Source organism: Macaca thibetana, chromosome 20, assembly GCF_024542745.1.
Source record: "Macaca thibetana thibetana isolate TM-01 chromosome 20, ASM2454274v1, whole genome shotgun sequence".
Taxonomy (NCBI): Eukaryota; Metazoa; Chordata; class Mammalia; order Primates; family Cercopithecidae; genus Macaca; species Macaca thibetana.
Window position 1 is genome coordinate 11375312 of NC_065597.1, and position 19156 is coordinate 11394467.

Consider the following 19156-nt stretch of genomic DNA (forward strand, 5'->3'; position numbering starts at 1 on the left):
CTCCAGCCTGGGCAACACAGCAAGACTCCGTCTCGAGGGGAAAAAAAAAATTATATATATATAACTTTGAGGATAGATATGAAAATCCATGCCTTAGCATCTGCTTTGCCACTAATATCTGTTGCTGAATATAGCATCTTTTCTTCCAGAATATATAGTGAGATCACAGTGTCTAGGGAATGGAATTCAAGGTCGATAGTTCCATAAATATTACTGAATCCTGTCCTTTTGCAAGATGAAGCTAGATGCTGGGAATATGAAGGATGTATTAAGATAGAGATCTCCGCCGGGTGCAGTGATTGATTCACACCTGTAATCCCAGCACTTTGGAAGGCTGAGGCAGGTGGATCACTTGAGCCCAGAACTGCAAGACCAGCCTGGGCAACATGGCAGAACCCCATGTCTACAAAACAAAATACAAAAAATTAACCAGGCATAGTGGTGTGGGCCTGTAGTCCTAGTTAACCAGGAGGCTAAGGTGGGAGGATCACCTGAGCTGGAGAGGTTGAAGCTGCAGTGAGCTGTGATCATGCCACTGCACTCCAGCTTGGGTGATGGAGTGAGACCCTGCCTCAAATGAAAAAAAGATATCTGCAGAGATATGTAACAGATTTCACAGGAAGGATTCAGCAAGTCTTCTGTGAGTAGGTGACATTTGAGCCAAGTTTTGGAGGATGAGTACAGTTGACTTTCTGTATGCATGGGTTCCGCACCTTGGATTCAACCATCTGTGGATTGAAAATATCTGGGGGAAGAAAATGGATGGTTGCATCTATATTGAACGTGTACATACAGACTTTTTTTTTTCTTGTCATTATTCCCTAAATAATATAATATTACAACTGTTCCTATAGCATTTACATTGTATTTGGTATTGTAAATAATGTAGATATGATTTAAAGGGGGGATGTGAGTAGATTACATGCAAATAGTATGCTGTTTTATATAAGGGACTTGCGCATTCATGGATTTTGGTACGGGGGGGGTTGTAAAACCAGTCTCCATGGACATAGTCATTTCTCAGTGTACTCAAGGAATTGGTTTTAGGACCGCCTGTGTACAACCAAATCATGCATGCTCAAGTTCCATGGTCATCCTGTGGAACCCACATGCAAGAAAAGCAGCTGTGGTCTCAGTGCTTTGGGAGGCCAGGGTAGGAGGATTACTTGAGACTAGGAGTTTGAGACCAGCCTGGGCAACATAATGAGACCTCATCTCTACCAGAAAAAAAAACACAAAAATTAGCTGGGTATGGTGGTGTGTGCCTGTAGTCCTAGCTACTAGGAAGACTGAAGTGGGAGGATCGCTTGAGCCCAGGAGTTCGAGGCTGCAGTGAACTGATGGCATACTATTGCACTCCAGCCTGGGTAGCAAAGTGAGACCCTGTCTCTAAAAAAATTAAAAAACCTTCCACATACGCAGATTTCACATTGAGAATATTCTTTTTTAGATCCATGTTTGGTTGAAAAAAGCTGTGTATAAGTGGACCCAGGCAGCTCAAAGCTTTGTTGTTCAAGGGTCACCTGAGTATGTTTTCAGTAAATGAAGATCAGAGGCAAGTCAGATAATATAGCAGAAATAGAGAAGAAGGATGTGTTTGTCAGGGAAGGATATGTCTGTGGTGGGGTGAAGTATGGGGATGGAATTGGGGGATGGGGTGATTGGTACAGTGCAGGATGGTTTTAAAGCCATGAGGGGACATGTCAGGTCATTTGTGTGTAAACAGAAGGTATATGTGTAAACTAGAGCAACACCTAAAATTTGCATAGCATTCTTCTATTTATTATCTAATCTTATCATTCCTCAAACTCTGAGGTAGATAGTGACATTTACAGAGTTGGACTTTTGAAAGATCACACAACTAGTAAGCAGCAGAACTGAGACTGGATCAATCCAGTCTTTTTCTTGTGGCACTACAGCTGCCTCCCAGAAATAGCAGGCCATGGTGGTTAGAATAGAACTCTGTACTAAACGGAATCCTTTAAGGTTTTTCTAATTCCTGGAGAATATTCTCCAGAAACGCATGTGCACAATTTCACTGCATTAACCCATGTTCACAACTGCATCTAATCTGCCACACTGTGTTTGGCGTACTTGAGGGCTCTGCTATTTAAGCTTTTTGCTGTTCTTTGTGCACAGCTAGCGTAAGTGTCACTCCCTACGAAATGATGAAACCAAAACATGGAGAGCAGGCTGCTACTTTTATGCAAAACAGATTTGAAATAAAGGCTTATGCAAATATTGGCTTTAAAATTGTTACCTGTTTCTTCTTTTAGCAGTTTTAGACTAACTCTTCACATTGCTTTTCACCCTGAAACAAGGAGTGAGACCTTGAGTCACTCATTTGTGATATAACTGAAGATAGGAGATATATTGAGTGGGTCTTTAAGGGCATTTCAGCTCATTTTCTTTACCAATGAAGATATTTTTTCCTTCTAAAAAGAGCCCAAAGCTAGAACCTGCTCTTTCTAATTTACCACAAGTTGAGAGATTTGGGGGTGGAAGGTAGGATAGGCAACAAATCAGATTTCTAGAAAGGTTTTGGGAAAATGTATTTCATTATTTGAATATATTAAGATTTGTTTCAAAAACAGAAGCTCTGGAAAGGTGGGGTCTGTGAGGGCAGCTGTAAAAGCAATTTTATTTTTGCCCCCTTTATTATGGTAGAGCATACAAGCAAGAAAGGGGCCAGGTGCCGTGGCTCACGCCTGTAATCCCAGCACTTTGGGAGGCCGAGGTGAGTGGATCACCCAAGGTCAGGAGTTCCAGCCCGGTCAATATGGTGAAACCCTGTCTCTACTAAAAATACAAAAAAATAAAAAATTAGCCGGCGTGGTGGTGGGCGCCTGTAGTCCCAGCTACTCGGGAGGCTGAGACAAGAGAATTGCTTGAACTTGGGAGGTGGAGGTTGCAGTGAGCTGAGATCACGCCATTGTACTCCAGCCTGGGCGACGAGAACAAAACTCTGTCTCAAAAAAAAAAAGCCAGAAATGTTCCTAGATTGTAGACCCCCAGGGACTAGCTATCACATTCGCTCATTGCCACCCCTCAGGGGACTTGATAGAAGCTCAGTGCTGCCAAGCAGTAATTACAGAGGGGGAAGAGCTGGACACAATGGTGTGCACCTATAGTCCCGGCCACTTGGGAATGTGAGATGGAAGGATCACTTGGGCTCAGGAGTTTGAGTCCAATCTTGCCAATACAGTGAGACCCTGTCTCTAAAATTAAAAAAAAAATAAGGACAGAAAAAACTGAAATGCGCTCTTTTTATTTTTTTGTGATGGTAGTCTCACCCTGTCACCTGGGCTGAAGCGTAGTAGTGGAGTCTTGGCTCACTGCAGCCTCGATTTCCTTGGCTAAACGGATCAATCTTCCCACTTCAGCCTCCTGAGTAGCTGGGACTACAGGCATGTGCCACCACACCTGACCAATTTTTGTTAAAATGCACTTCTGAACACCTTAGATTATTGGCTGTATAATTTTTGCAAATTGAATTTTTGATGCTTAATTTAAGCTCCAGAATGAATTTATCTTTATTTTTATTTTTATTTTTTGAGACGGAGTCTCTATCACCCAGGCTGAATTGCAGTGGTGTAATTACCGCTCACTGCAACCTCCATCTCCCAGGTTCAAAGAGATTCTCCTCCTTCAGCCCCCCGAGTAGCTGGGACTACAGGCATGCGCTACTACACCTGGCTAATTTTTGTATATTTTAGTAGAGATGGGGTTTCGCCATGTTGGCCAGGCTGGTCTCAAACTCCTGACCTCAGGTGATCTGCCTGTCTCAGCCTCCCAAAGTGCTGAGATTACAGGCAAGAGCCACCATGCCCAGCCTAAAATGAATTTTTAATATTTTTAATTTGACTCATTTATTATGATATTTGGATTTGCCTTTGAAGATAGAATTTCTAGATGCTTAGAAAATCCTAAAGTTCTGCAGCCTTTTAATGTAAATTCAAATTAGCTGGGTGTGGTGGTAGGCGCTTGTAATCCCAGCTATTTGGGAGGCTGAGGCGGGGAGAATTGTTTGAACCCAAGAGGTGAAGGTTGCAGTGAGCGGAGATTGCACCACTACACTCCAGCCTGGGTGACAGAGTGAGAGACTCCATCTCAAAAAAGGAAAAAACAACCTTTTAACATAAATCCATAAAATAAAAATTGAAATGGCTGGGCGCAGTGGCTCACACCTGTATCCCAGCACTTTGGGAGGCTGAGGCGGGCAGATACCTGAGGTCAGGAGTTCTCGACCAGCCTGACCAACATGGAGAAACCCCGTCTCTACCAAAAACACAAAATTAGCCTGGTGTGGTGGCACATGCCTGTAATCCCAGCTACTTGGGAGGCTGAGGCAGGAGAATCGCTTGAACCTGGGAGGCAGAGGTTGCAGTGAGCCAAGATTGTGCCATTGCACTCCAGCCCAGGCAACAAGAGTGAAACTCCATCTCAAAAAAAAAAAAAAAAAAAATTATCATAGACCTTGAACTCTATAGCACTGGAATATCTCCTTTTTAAAATTTTTTTTATTTTTATTTTTGTAGGGATGAAGTCTTGCTATACTGCCCAGGCTGGTCTAGAACTTATGGCCTTAAGTAATTCTCCCACCTTGGCCTCTCAAAGTTCTGGGAGCCATCATATCTGGCCAAATGTCCCCTTTCTGGTTAGCTTTATTTTATTTTACTTTATTTCATTTTATTATTCTTGAAGATGGCATCTCACTCTGTCACCCAGGCTGGAATGCAGTGCTGTGAACACAGCTCACTGCATCCTCAACCTCCTGGGCTGAAGCAATCCTCCTGCTTCAGCCTCCTGAGCAACTGGGACCACAGGCACATGCCACCATGCCCTGCTAATACTTAACTTGAAAAGTCATAGAGCCAGGCATGGTGGTGTGTGCCTGTCATCCCAGCTACTAAGGAAGGCTAAGGCAGGAAGATCACTTGCGCCTAGTTTGAGGCTAGCCTGGAGAACATAGCAAGACCCTGTCTCTAAATATTGTAAGTGAGTCATAGAACATACCAGAAAGGATTGAAAGGGACTAAAGTGAACTTGGTAGTTAGCCCAAGCTCAATTTTTTAAAACTTTTTCATATTATGTTAACTGTTAAGTCCAAAGTAATTTCCACTCTACAACCAGAGGGCACAGTAATTTAAAAACTTTTTTGCTATACTACTTAAAGATACTTAATCCTAATAACTTTTGTTAATTCTGTTTTATATTCAAATTTATATATCCTCTTTTAACCAAATCAAAGATTAAAACACACTTTCTTTAATTTTTGAAGTTTTAAAGTAAGATGGTATCTCTTAGGAATCATTCATGTATTAGTTGACTGTTACTTTTAGAAATGTGGACGTTAACATCAATTTTTTTTATAAATTCAGTGACATTTACTCGAGAAGACAGTAGTGTAACTCAGCTCAGAATTTCAAGAGTTATAGTCTGTGCATGGTGGCTCTTGCTTGTAGTCCCACCACTTTGGGAGGCCCAGGCAGGCAGATCACTTGAGCCCAGGAGTTTGAGAACAGCCTGGACAACATGGCAAAACCCTGTCTGGAAAAATTACAAAAGTTACCTTGGCATGGTAACATGTGCCTGTAGTCCCAGCTACTTGGGAGGCTGAACTGGGAAGATTGCTTGAGCTCAGGAGGTCAAGGCTGCAGTGAGCGGTGATCATGCTACTACACTCCAGCCCAGGTGACAGAATGAGACCCTGTCTCAAAAATAGTTATAGAGCTGGAAAATATTCGAATATAGCTCTCATGTTATAGATAAAGCATCTGAATTTTACACAGAGCCTAAGGTATTCATCCAGGGTAACACACTTGAATTATGGCAGAATAAAGACTAAAACCTGTTTCCTGACTCTAGGAGTTTTTCCAGTATGTGTAATCAAGTTTCTAGTCAGTGTGTTGAGGTTTTAGAATGGGTGTCAAACAAAGAATACATGAAAGAGAATGCCATTTTCTCCATAGAGCCTTGATTGTGAGAGGGACCAGGGTAATCTTAAGATTATAGATTCTGGCTGGGTGCAGTGGCTCATGCCTTGTAATCCCAGCACTTCGTGAGGCCAAGGTGGGAGGATCGCTTGAGCCCAGGAGTTCTAGACCAGCCTGGGCAATATACCCTGTCTCCACTAAAAATTTAAAAATTAGCTGAGCATAGTCGGGCATGGTGGCTCACGCCTGTAATCCCAGCACTATGGGAGGCCAAGGCAGGCAGATCACCTGAGGTCAGGAGATCGAGACATTCCTGGCCAACATGATGATACCCCGTCTCTACTAAAATACAAAAAAACTAGCCAGGCATGGTGGTGCATGCCTGTAGTCCCAGCTACTCAGGAGGCTGAGGCAGGGGAATCGCTTGAACCCAGGAGGCGGAGATTGCAGCCAAGATCACGCCATTGCACTCCAGCCTGGAGACAGAGCGAGACTCCGTCTCAAAAGGAAAAAAACAATTAGCTGATCATGGTGATGTGTGCCTATAGTCCCAGCTATTCAGGAGACTGAAGTGGGAGGATTGCTTGAACCCAGGAGGCGGAGGTTACAGTGAGCCGAGATGGCGCCACTGCACTCCAGCCTGGGCAACAGAGCAAGACCCTGTTTAAAAAAAAAAAAAAAAAAAAGTATTATGGATTTTTAGTATTAGATGAAGTGTTAGATGAACCAAAGGCTAAAGTTTATAATTATCCTTGTTCAGTTTCATTGAGATGATTTTGGTGCCTCATATCAACTTTCCAAGCTCAGAAGAATCCCAGAAGCATTTCTCAGTCTCAGGCTTCCTGGGGCAAGGCAGATAATCCTTTGGCGGTTACAACAGCAGCACAGTACTGACATTTCACCAAGTGGTGTTCTCTTTCAAGTAGTCCCCCTGGAAGGCTGTAATATAAACTTAATCAAACAATTAAGGCATAGTTCATGACTATTTTGCTTCTTGCCTTTATATTTTCTTCACTACCTCCATATATCATTGTACCTCCTTGAAAAGCATGTTCTATGGCTATCCAATTATCACTGAATTTTACTCATATTTACAATTTGTATGCCTGGAAATGTAATTTTCTGTAAACATTTATGTTCATTATGGTTTTTATGCTGCAGTTTTTGGACAAGATAATAAACATTAAAACAGTTGATTTTATAATAGATATGGAAACTGTCAAGCTGTTATTCATTTATTTATTTTTTGAGATGGAGTTTCCCTTGTCACCTGGGCTGGAGTGCAGTGGCGCGATATCAGCTCATTGCAACCTCTGCCTCCCAGGTTCAAGCAATTCTCATGCCTCAGCCTCCCGAGTAGCTGGGGTTACAGGTGCCCGCTGCCATGCCCAGCTAATTTTTGTGTTTTTAGTAGAGACAGAGTTTAGTCATGTTGGCTAGGCTGGTCTTGAACTCCTGACCTCAAGCGATCTGCCTACCTTAGCCTCCTAAAGTGCTGGGATTACAGGCATGAGCCAATGCACCTGGCCTTTTTAAAATTTGTTTTGAGACAGGGTCTCACTCTGTCGCACAGGCTGGAGTGCAGTGGCGCAATCATGGCTTACTGCAGCCTTGACCTCCCGGGACTCAGGTGATCCTCCCACTTTAGCTCCCCAAGTAGCAGGGACTACAGGCACACACCACCATGCGTGGCTCATTTTTGGGTTTTTTTTGTTTGTTTTTGTTTTTTTGGTAGAGATAGGGTTTCGCCATGTTGCCGAGGCTGGTCTCAAACTCCTGGGCTCAAGTGATCTGCCCTCCTTGGCCTCCCAAAGTGCTGGGATTATAGGCGTGAGCTACTGTGCCCGTTTGTCAAGCTGTTTTAAACATTTTAATTAAAATTTGATTCAGTGTGGTAGTTGATACTGGTTTTTGGTTTTTTTTTTTTTAAAGAAAGATTATAGCGACCAGACACAGTGGCTCATGCCTGTAATCCCAGCATTTTGGGAGGCTGAGGTGGGTGGATCACATAAGGTCAGGAGTTCGAGTCCAGCCTGGCCAACACGGCAAAACCCCATCTCTACCAAAAATACAAAAAATAAATAAATAAATAAAAACGGAGCGTAATGGTGTATGCCTGTAGTCCCAGCTACTTGGGAGACTGGGATAGGAGAATCACTTGAACCTGGGAGGTGGAGGTTGCAGTGAGCTGAGATGGCACCACTGCACTCCAGCCTGGGCAACAGAACGAGACTCCATCTCAAAAAAAAAAAAAAAAAAAAAAAAAAAATTATAGTATTGTGAAACTAGACTGTCTTAGACGTTTAAATACAGGCCCATTTAATTTATGATTGAGTTAACCGAATCCTGTTACAACTTTCCATTAAAGTCCCTCAGTTCCCACTTGTCCTCCTTGTTCACAGACTAACAGAGCCACAGCTGCAGCTCTTCAGCAGAGAAGAGGATGCATGTTAAATATAGCCTGACCTGCTGCTGTGGTGAAAACTGACACTGCCACTTGCAGGCTCTGTTCGGTAACATGCTGATCCTGAATGTAGGGCATTTGGTAATTCAGCAGTAAACAGGGACTCTAGTCATGACCTCAGCTGCTTCAGTTCTGTATATAAAAGACAAGCAGAAGAGCCTGCTTTCAAAAAGCAGGTGCTTTTTAAAATCAAGGGAATGATGAACACAACATTCAGGTGGTTACTTGGATGTGGGAAGCAGGAGACTGGTATGGAGGAGGAACAGAGAGGTTAATATTGTCAGTGTTCTCTTGCACCTGTTGGTTAGTGGTTTCACTGGTGTCTATTTTATTAAAATAAATAAAACAAGGCCGGGCGTGGTGGCTCACGCCTGTAATCCCAGCACTTTGGGAGGCCGAGGTGGGTAGATCGCCTGAGGTCAGGAGTTGGAGACCAGCCTGGCCAACATAGTGAAACCCCGTCTCTACTAAAAATACAAAAAAATTAGCTGGGCGTGGTGGTAGGCCCCTGTAATCCCAGCTACTCTGGAGCCTGAGGGAGGCAGGAGAATCGCTTGAACCCGGGAGGTGGAGGTTGCAGTGAGCCGAGATCATGCCATTGCACTCCAGTCTGGGCAACAGGAGCAAAACTCTGTCTCGAAATAAATAATAAAACTTAAATAAATAAATTAATTAAATTAAATAAAAGCCATGCACAGCCAGTGGTGAGAGTGTGTCATCTATGAGGTATAATCACTATGGGCACAGGAGTGGAGCGAGGTAGATAATGCTGAAATTTCTCTATTAACTTGGACACTAGATGACTCACGAATCCTCTTTTGGGAAGCATGCATGTACTATACAGCCTCAAACATATTTAGAATGATTGATTCCAGAAGCTGAAAGGTCTTGTAAATAATGCCCATGTAGACTTTAAATCGTGGCTTATGCGAGATGGATCACAATGGGAATTTAAGACCTTAGACACAATCACCCTGGGACATACAATAAGAAAAATTGAGTTTTAGGCCTAATGAAGAAAGAACAACAAACATTTGAGAAGATTTTTTACTTTTTATATCAAATGTGTCTGTGTACTTCCATGAACATAAATAAGTTAACTTTTTTTTTTTAATGAATGTATTATTTCTGAACAAAAAATTTATTTTAATCAACCTACATTAAGATTTATACATGGCCAGGTACTGTGGCTCATGCCTGTAATCCCAGCACTTTGGGAGGCCAAAGCGGGCAGATTGCTTGAGCTCAGGAGTTTGAGACCAGCCTGGGCAACATGGTGAAACCCTGTCTCTATAAAAAATACAAAAATTAGGCCAGGTGTGGTGGCGTGTACCTGTAGTTCCAGCTACTCGAGAGGCTGAGGTGGGAGGATCACTGAAGCCTGGAAGGCAGAGGTTGAAATTAGCAAAGATCATGCCACTGCACTTCAGCCTGAGCGACAGATGAGACCCTGTCTCAAAATAAATAAATAAAATGCAATTTAAAAATATAAATTTATGCATAAGCTAGGAAAAGTCCAAGAGAGGCTACCACTAAAGCAGCATATCAGAAGTCTTCAAACTAAGTTCCCCTCAAAATGTATATTTAAAAATAGTTGATGGCTGGGTGCGGTGGCTTATGCCTGAAATCCCAGCACTTTGACAGGCCGAGATGGGAGGATCATTTGACATCAGGAGTTCAAGACCAGCCTGAACAATGTGGTGAAACCTCATCTCTACTAAAATAGTAAAACTTGGGCCAGGCACAATGGCTCATGGCTGTAATCCCAGCACTTTGGGAGGCTGAGGCGGGCGGATCACTGGAGGCCAGGAGTTCGAGACCAGCCTAGCCAACGTGGTGAAACCCCGTCTCTACTAAAAATACAAAAATAAGCCGGGTGTGGTGGCATACACCTGTAATCTAAGCTACTTGGGAGACTGAGGCAGGAGAATCGCTTGAACCTGTGAGGCAGAGGTTGCAGTGAGGTGAGATGGTGCCACTGCACTCCAGCCTAGGCAACAGAGCAAGACTCCGTCTCAGAAAAAAAGAAAATAGTAAAAATTAGCTAGGCATGGTGGTGAACACCTGTAATTTCAGCTACTCATGAGGCTGAGGCAGGAGAATCACTTGAACCTGGGTGGCGGTGGTCGCAGTGAGCCAAGATCATGCCACTGCACTCCAGCCTGGGCAACACAGTGATACTCTGTCTCAAAAATACAAGAAAAGGTGATAAATTATGGTTACTGTTTCTTGATAAACTCATTTTTTTTAACACTTTGCTAGTAGCTCATTTTTCCCAACAATGTATGAAATGTGAATTATTAATCTTAATTTTGCATAGATGTGGCTCAGAGACCTTACGCACATCCCAGTGTTATATGGCCACAAATAATTGGAGCAGGCATTTGAATCCAGATCTGTCTGAAATGTAGATTTTCTCACGTGTTTTTAGTGGCTTCTAAAATAGCTATAATTGATTACTTATATAATCTTGCTTCTGTAAAGATAATAGCATTGTAACTTTCTAATGTGCTGCCATGTGTAAGATAGCAAAACCTGTCTTAAAGATGTATTCTATTTTAAAATTGATATCCTTTTTTCGAGTTCCTTCGAAGATGGATTATTCACAGGAACAAAAAATTTTTTTAATGAGAGATAAATTGTTTAATTTTAGGTTCAGCAGTTAAACAAGCTTTTTGTGGTTTGGTGGCAGTTTTCTGCCTTGGCATTACAAGGTTTCCTCTTGCCAACAATCATAGCATTTGTTAGACTTAGATAAATGTGTTCAAACAGCTTTTCTCTGCTTGAAGATGCCTGGCTCTGTTTTTTTTGTTGTTTTTTTGTTTTTTTTTTTTAAGACATTTCTAAAGCCTATGGTTAGCCTCTCTATCTGGGCAAGAGAAAAAGTGTGAAAGTCTCATTTATGCTGGAAAATAGGGTAGAGTTGAGAGTGATGGTTACAAGCATTTTAACTTTACATCTACAAGAATGTGGTACAGATTAAGTTCTTGATAATCATGTTGTATATTTAAAAACATCTATAGATGATTTTATGTAGAATGGAAATTTTAACATTTTATTTGTGTTTATTTCTTTGATGAGGTAGCAGAGACAGGAGTTTGCTGTGTTGATCAGGCTGGAGTGCAATGTGACAATCATGGCTCACTGCAGCCTCGATCTCCCAGGCTCCCGCAATTCTCCCACCTCAGCCTCCCTAGTAGCTGGGACTACAGGTGCCTACCACCACGTCCAGCTAATTTTTAAATTTTTTTGTAGAGGCGGGCTCTCACTATGTTGCTCAGGTTGGTCTCGGCCTCCCAAAGTGCTAGGATTACAGGCGTGAGCCACCATGCCTGGCCTGTGTTTCTTTTTTTTTTTTTTTTTTTGAGACGGAGTCTCGCTCTGCCGCCCAGGTTGGATGGAGTACAGTGGCCGGATCTCAGCTCACTGCAAGCTCCGCCTCCCAGGTTTACGCCATTCTCCTGCCTCAGTCTCCCGAGTAGCTGGGACTACAGGCGCCCGCCACCTCGCCCGGCTAGTTTTTTGTATTTTTAGTAGAGACGAGGTTTCACCGTGTTAACCAGGATGGTCTCGATCTCCTGACCTCGTGATTCGCCCGTCTCGGCCTCCCAAAGTGCTGGGATTACAGGCTTGAGCCACCGCGCCCGGCCCTGTGTTTCTTAATATAATAATTTTTTTGAACAAGTAATACATTCATATGGTTCAAAATGCTAAAATTACAAATTATACATAGTAAAAAAAGAAATCTGTCTTCTAGGTAGATACTCCGTTGTCCTCTGTAGGGAGAATTGAAGTTTACTAGTTTCTTGGTTGTCATTCTGTGCATTTATAAACAGTTGCATATTTTTTTCCTTATTTTTACTAGCATATTATGTATACTAGTTTACTTTGCATTTCCCATGTAATATAGAATCTTGGGAGATTTTTCTATACTGTAACATAAAAGAGCTTCCTTGAAAGATATTCTTAAAATAGCATATTCCATTAAATATTCTATAAAATACTGCTGTGAATATTTGTACCACTGTTAATTAATTAATTAATTAATTTATTTATTTAGAGATGAATTCTCGCTCTGCTACCCAGGCTGGAGTACAGTGGCACCATATCGGCTCACTGCAACCCCCACCTCCCAAATCTGTGATCTCTGTTCATATTTGCTTACTTTTCTATTAGATTGTTGATCCATCCTCTTACTGATTTATAGAAACCCTTTGTTAGGTTCATTAGCTCATTGAGGTGTGAGTTAAATGTACCCAGATTTATAAATTTTAAAAGAGGAATTTACAAAAGTCCTCCAAGTCTTGCTTTGAGTTAATGGTTAGAGCTGTGAAAACCTAATTAAGTCATTTCATACAATGTTCTCTCATGAGAAAAGCCAAAGTTTGTTTAAAATTTAAAATTTACCATTTTAATCATTTAAAGTATATAGTTAAGTGGCATTAAATACATTCACAATATTGTATAACCACCACCACTATCTGTTTCCAGAACTTTTTCATCACCCAAACATTACAACTCTATAACCATTAGGTAATAACTACTCATTTCCTTCCTGACTCCCAGCCCCTGGTAACCACTACTCTGCTTTCTGTCTCTATGATTTCCCTACTCTAGATACTTCATATAAGTGGGATTACACAATATTTTTCCTTTCTTCTGTGGCTTATTTCACTTAGCATAATGTTTTCAAGGCTCATCCATATTGTAAGCATATGGAGGAATAATCTATTAGAATATTTTTATGTAGCATATTATTTACATATAATATTCCGTATGGAGGAATAATATTCAATTGTGTGTGTACACCACATTTTATTTATCCACTCATCTGGCGAAAAATAATTTGGGGCTAGGCACGGTAGCTCACGTCTCTAATCCCAGCACGTTGGGAAGCTGAGGTGGGTGGATTCCCTGAGCCCAGCAGTTCAGGACCAGCCTGGGCAACATGGTGAGACCCCATGTCTATAAAAAATTAAAAAATTAGCTGAATGTGGTGCTGTGCACCTGTAGTTCCAGCTACTCAGGAGGCTGAGATGAGAGGATCACCATGAGTTTAGGAGACGGAGGTTGCAGTGAGCTGAGATTGCACCATGCACTCCAACCTGGGCAACAGAGACCCTGTCTCAAAAAAACAGTTGATGAACACACACATATTTAAAAAAAAAAAAAAAAAAAAAAAAAAGATGGACGGGGCTTGGTGGCTTACGTCTGTAATCCCAGCACTTGGGAGGCTGAGGCAGGTGGATCACCTGAGGTCAGGAGTTCGAGACCAGCCTGACCAACATGGTGAAACCCCATCTCTACTAAAAATATAAAAATTAGTTGGGCATGGTGATAGGCGCCTGTAATCTCAGCTACTCGGGAGACTGAGGCAGGAGAATTGCTTGAGCCCAGGAGGCAAAGGTTGCAGTGAGCTGAGACCACGCCATTGCATTCCAGCCTGGGCAACAAGAGCAAGACTCTATCTCAATAAAAAAGATAATTTGTGTTATTTCCCTCCCTTGGCTGTTGTGAATAATGCTGCCGTGAACACTGGCATACATACTGTTTGAGTCCCTCTTTCCAGTACTTTTGGGTGTTTACATAAGAGTGGAATTGCTGAGTTCTATGGTAATTCTGTGTTCGGCTTTCTTTTTGAGATGGAGTCTCGGCTCTGTCACCCAGGCTGGAGTGCAGTGGTACGATCTGGGCTCACTGAAGTCTCTGCCTCCTGGGTTCAAGCGATTCTCATGCCTCAGCCTCCTGAGTAGCTGGGATTACAGGCATGTGCCATCAAGCCCAGCTAATTTTGTATTTTTAGTAAAAACGGGGTTTCACCATGTTGGCCAGGCTGGTCTCAATCTTCTGACCTTAGGTCACCCGCCCTCCTCAGCCTCCCAAAGCGCTGGGATTACAGGCGTGAGCCACCGAGCCCAGCCTCCATGTTCAACTTTTTGAGGAACTACTGAATTTTTTTTTTTATCCTACAGCAGTCACACCATTTTACATTTACAATGTATAAGGCTTTCAGTTTCTTTATACCCTTGCCAACACATGTTATTTTCCATTTTTAAAATAATAGCCATTCTACTGGGTATTAAGTGATATCTCATTATAATTTTGATTTGCATTTCTCTACTGACTAATGATGTTGAGCATCTTTTCATGTGCCTGTTGTCCATTTGTATATTTGCTTGTCTATCCAAATCCTTTATTCTTTTTTTTTTTTTTTTTTTTTTTTTGAGACAGAGTCTGGTTCTGTCACCCAGGCTGGAGTATAGTGGTGTGATCTCGGCTCACTGCAGCCTCCACCTCCCGAGTTCAAGCGATTCTCCTGTCTCAGCCTCCCAAGTAGCTGGGATTACAGGAGCACACCACCATGCCTGGCTAATTTTTTGTATCTTTATTAGCGATGGGGTTTTGCCATGTTGGCCAGGCTGGTCTCGAACTCCTGACCTCAGGTGAGCCACCCGCCGCAGCCTCCCCAAGTGCAGGGATTACAGGCATGAGCCACCACGCCCGGCTTAGTTTTCAATGTAGAAATCTTATACCTCTTTGATTAATTCCTAAGTATTTTATTATTTTTGATGCTACTGTAAATATAATTGTTTTTCTTACGGCGTGGGGGCTCACACTTGTAATCCCAGTACTTTGGGAGGCCGAGGCAGGCGGATCACCTGAGGTCAGGAGGTCAAGACCAGCCTGGCTAACATGGGCCCGCCTGGCCAACATGGGGAAACCCTGTCTCTACTAAAAATACAAAAATTAGCTGGGCGTGGTGGCATATGCTTGTAATCCCAGCTTATTCGGGGGGCTGAGGCAGGAGAATCGCTTGAACCCGGAGGCGGAGATTGCAGTGAACCGAGATCATGGCACTGCACTCCAGCCTGAGACTCCGTGTCAAAAACAGACAAACGAAAAGAAAAAAAAAACCCAAAAACAAGACTTGTTTTCTTGGACCTTTTATTCCAAGTATATAGAAGTACAACTGAATATTGTGTGTTGATTCTATATTTTGCAACTTTGATGACTTTGTTAGTGCTAACATTTTTTTGTTTGTGTGGATTCTTTAGAGTTTTATATTTATACTATCATGCCATTCGTGAACAGAGATAATTTTATTTCTTCCTTTTGAATTTGGATGGCCTTTATTTATTTGTTTGTTTATTTTTCTAACCTAATTGCTCTGGCTAGAACTTCTAGTGGTAGGCTGGTAGAAGTGGTGAAAGAGTGAGCATCTTTGCTTTGTGATCTTAGGGGGAAAACTTTTGTTCTTTGTTGATAATGACAGGAACTAAGGGTTTTTCATATATGGCCTTTTTCATATTGAGGAAATTCCTTCTATTCTTCGTTTATTGAATGTTTTCATCTTGAAAGAGCATTGAATTTTGATAAATGGGTTGGGCGCGGTGGCTCACACCTGTGATACCAGCACTTTGGGAGGGTGAGGCAGGCAGATAGCTAGAACCCAGGACGGGGAGGCTGCAGTGAGCCGTGATTGGGATGCCACTGTACTCCAGCCTGGGCAACAGAGTGAGACCCTGTCTCGAAAAAGAGTTCTTTCCCTGCCACTGCCAAGTCAAGTGGAGGCAGAGGCTTGGGTGTGTTCACGATTCGACTTCACCCGTAGACCACCACCATGGCCAAGGAAGGCGTTGTTGCTGGAGGTGTAGTGGATGTTAATACTGCTTTATAAAAGGTGTCGAAGACTGTTCTCACCCATGATGGCCTGGCACGTGGAATTCGCGAAGCTGCTGAAGCGTCAGGCCCATCTTTTGTGTGTTTGCATCCAACTGTGATGAGCCTATGTCAAGTTCATAAAGGTTCTTTGTGCTGAACACCAAATCAACCTAATTAAGGTTGATGGCAAGAAACTAGGGGGAATAGTTAGGTCTCTGTAAAATTGATAGAAAGGGAAAACCCCATAAAGTGGTTGGTTGCAGTTGCGTAGTAGTTGAAGGGTACTTCAAATGCAAGAAATGAACAAATAGAACTCTGGCTTACCCCCCTCTCCCCCAACACACACACACACACACACACACACACACACACACACACACTCACAGTCACACAATCTGGCACGATGGTTCAATCCTGTAGTCCTAGCACTTTGGGAGGCTGAGGTGGGCAGACTGCTTGAGCCCTAGAGTTCAAGTCCAGCCTGGGCAACATGATGAAATCCCATCTCTGCTAAGAATACAAAAAATTAGCCAGGTGCTGTGGTCCCAGATACTTGGGAAGCTGAAGTGGGAGGATTGCTTGAGCCTGGGAGGTAGAGGCTGCAGTGAGCCATTATTGTGCCACTGCACACTAGCCTTGGTGACAGAGTGAGACCTTGTCTCAAAAAAAATTTTTTTTACAAATGCTTTTCTGCATCTGTTGAGATGATCATGTGGTTTTTAAATTAATTTTTGTAGAGGCAGAGTCTTGCCATGTTGCCCATGCTGATCAGGAATATGGGTTTTTTGTTGTTGTTGTTGTTCAATTAATTTGACATATTACTTTAATTGATTTTCACTTGTTGAATCATCCTTGCATTCTGGGAATAAAACTCCCTTGGTCTTAATGTATTGTCCTTTTAATATGCTGCTGAATTGTGTTAGTGTTTTGTTGATTTTTGCATCTATGTGAATAAAGAATATTCTGTAGTTTTGTTTCTTTCTTTCTTTTTTTTTTTGAGATGGAGTCTTGCTCTGTTGCCCAGGCTGGAATGCAGCGGTACAATCTCGGCTCACTGCAACCTCTGCCTCCCCAGTTCAAGCAAATCTTCTGCTTTAGCCTCCCGAGTAGCTGGGACTACAAGCGCGCACCACCGTGCCCAGCTAATTTTTTTGTATTTTTAGTAGAGATGGGGTTTCACCATATTGGCTGGGCTGGTCTCGAACTCCTGACCTCGTGATCCACCCACCTTGGCCTCCCAAAGTGTTAGGATTACAGGTGTGAGCCACTACATGCAGCCTTTTCTTATAGTATGTTTTTCCGGCTTTGGTGTCAGAGTAAATTCTGGCTTCATAATGAGTTAGGAAGTGTTTCCTCCTCCTTAATTTTTTGTAAGAGTTTCAAAAGAATTGAAACTCTTTTTTCTTTGTTTTGTTTTGAGATGGAGTCTCGCTCTATCGCCAGGCTGGAGTGCAGTGGTGCGATCTCAGTTCACTGCAACCTCTGCCTCCTGGGTTCACGCCTTTCTCCTGCCTCAGCCTCCCAAGTAGCTGGGATTATAGGCACTCGCCACCACGCCCAGCTAATTTTTGTATTTTTAGTACAGACGGGGTTTCACCATGTTGGCCAGGATGGTCTCGATCTCCTGACGTTGTGATCCTCCTGCCTCAGCCTCCCAAAGTGCTGGGATTACAGGCGTGAGCCACTGTGCCCAGCTGAAACTCTTCTTCTCTAAATGTTTGTTGTTGTTGTTGTTGTTTGAGTCGGAGTCTCGCCCTGTTGCCCAGTCTGGAGTGCAATGGCATGATCTCGGCTCACTGCAGCCTCCAGCTCCTGGGTTCAAGCAATTCTCCTGCCTCAGCTTCCTGAGTAGCTGGGATTACAGGCACCTACCACACGCCCAGCTAATTTTTGTGTTTCTAGTAGAGACAGGGTTTCACCATGCTGGCCAGGCTGGTCTCGAACTCCTGACCTCAGGTGATCCACCCGCCTTGGCCTCCCAAAGTGCTGAGATTACAGGCGTGAGACAGCGTGCCCGGCCCACTTTTGTAAATGTTTGGTCAAAGTTTTTGTGATCAGGAGAGATGAATGAGGTATATTTTGGAGCTCACAAAAGTGCTTCAAGGAGCTAGAAGGATTTCTGAAGCACTACAAGTTTCTGTAAAGCACAATCTGAAAGTACCACTTAATTCATCCACTCACAAAAGCTCCCGTAGTGTGTGTTGGCCTCTTGCTTTGTTCCTGGGCTGCTTTCTTATGATTTTTATGCTGCTCTACCTGTAATCACACGTTCTATACCTTCAAGTCTGTTTTGGAGGATTCAATTGTGGCGATTGGGAACCCCCCAAAAAGAATATTTTGATATTTTCAGTCTTTAAAATACTTCGCGCACACTGTAATCTTTAAATCACCTCTGAGAACTAGGTGAGTGATCTCAAATTAAATAATAAACAAGCTTAAGTCAAAAATTTTGCTTAAGCAAAGGATTTCTGGATTTTGTTTTGTTTTGACCCTTAGGGTGTATTTTGTACAGATTGGCTCTTCCTTTGTTTTTCTTCTTTTATCTGCTTAAAATGATACTATTAGTATCATTTTAGTTAGTGTTCATAGAGACTACATGCAGATTTTTCCCTTCTAAGAAGGTTAGGTCCTTTTGCTTGAAGTTGTACAACAGAGGCCAAGAATAATTCCTTACAGGCAAAAAGATGAGAGTTTGCCTATTTCGTTATTGTGTTTTAGACTCTTGGGGCATCTGAATGCTTTAGCCAGTACTGCAGAACTGACCAGTGGTGACTCTTCTTTTGTGTAGTGACTTTCCTTTTGTTTTTTTTTTTTGAGACGGAGTCTCGCTGTCGCCCAGGCTGGAGTGCAGTGGCCGGATCTCAGCTCACTGCAAGCTCCGCCTCCCGGGTTTACACCATTCTCCTGCCTCAGCCTCCTGAGTAGCTGGGACTACAGGCGCCCGCCACCTCGCCTGGTTAGTTTTTTGTATTTTTTAGTAGAGACGGGGTTTCACCATGTTAGCCAGGATGGTCTCGATCTCCTGACCTTGTGATCCGCCCGTCTTGGCCTCCCAAAGTGCTGGGATTACAGGCTTGAGCCACTGCGCCCGGCC

The 19156-nt window shown here is 42.8% G+C and overlaps 1 protein-coding gene across 4 annotated transcripts in view; it reads left to right on the plus strand.

Moving 5' to 3' along the window:
- Window positions 1–19156, plus strand: part of NFATC3 (nuclear factor of activated T cells 3) — a 155260-nt gene that overhangs the window by 116781 nt on the left and 19323 nt on the right. The gene's annotated exons all lie outside the window — the stretch shown is intronic.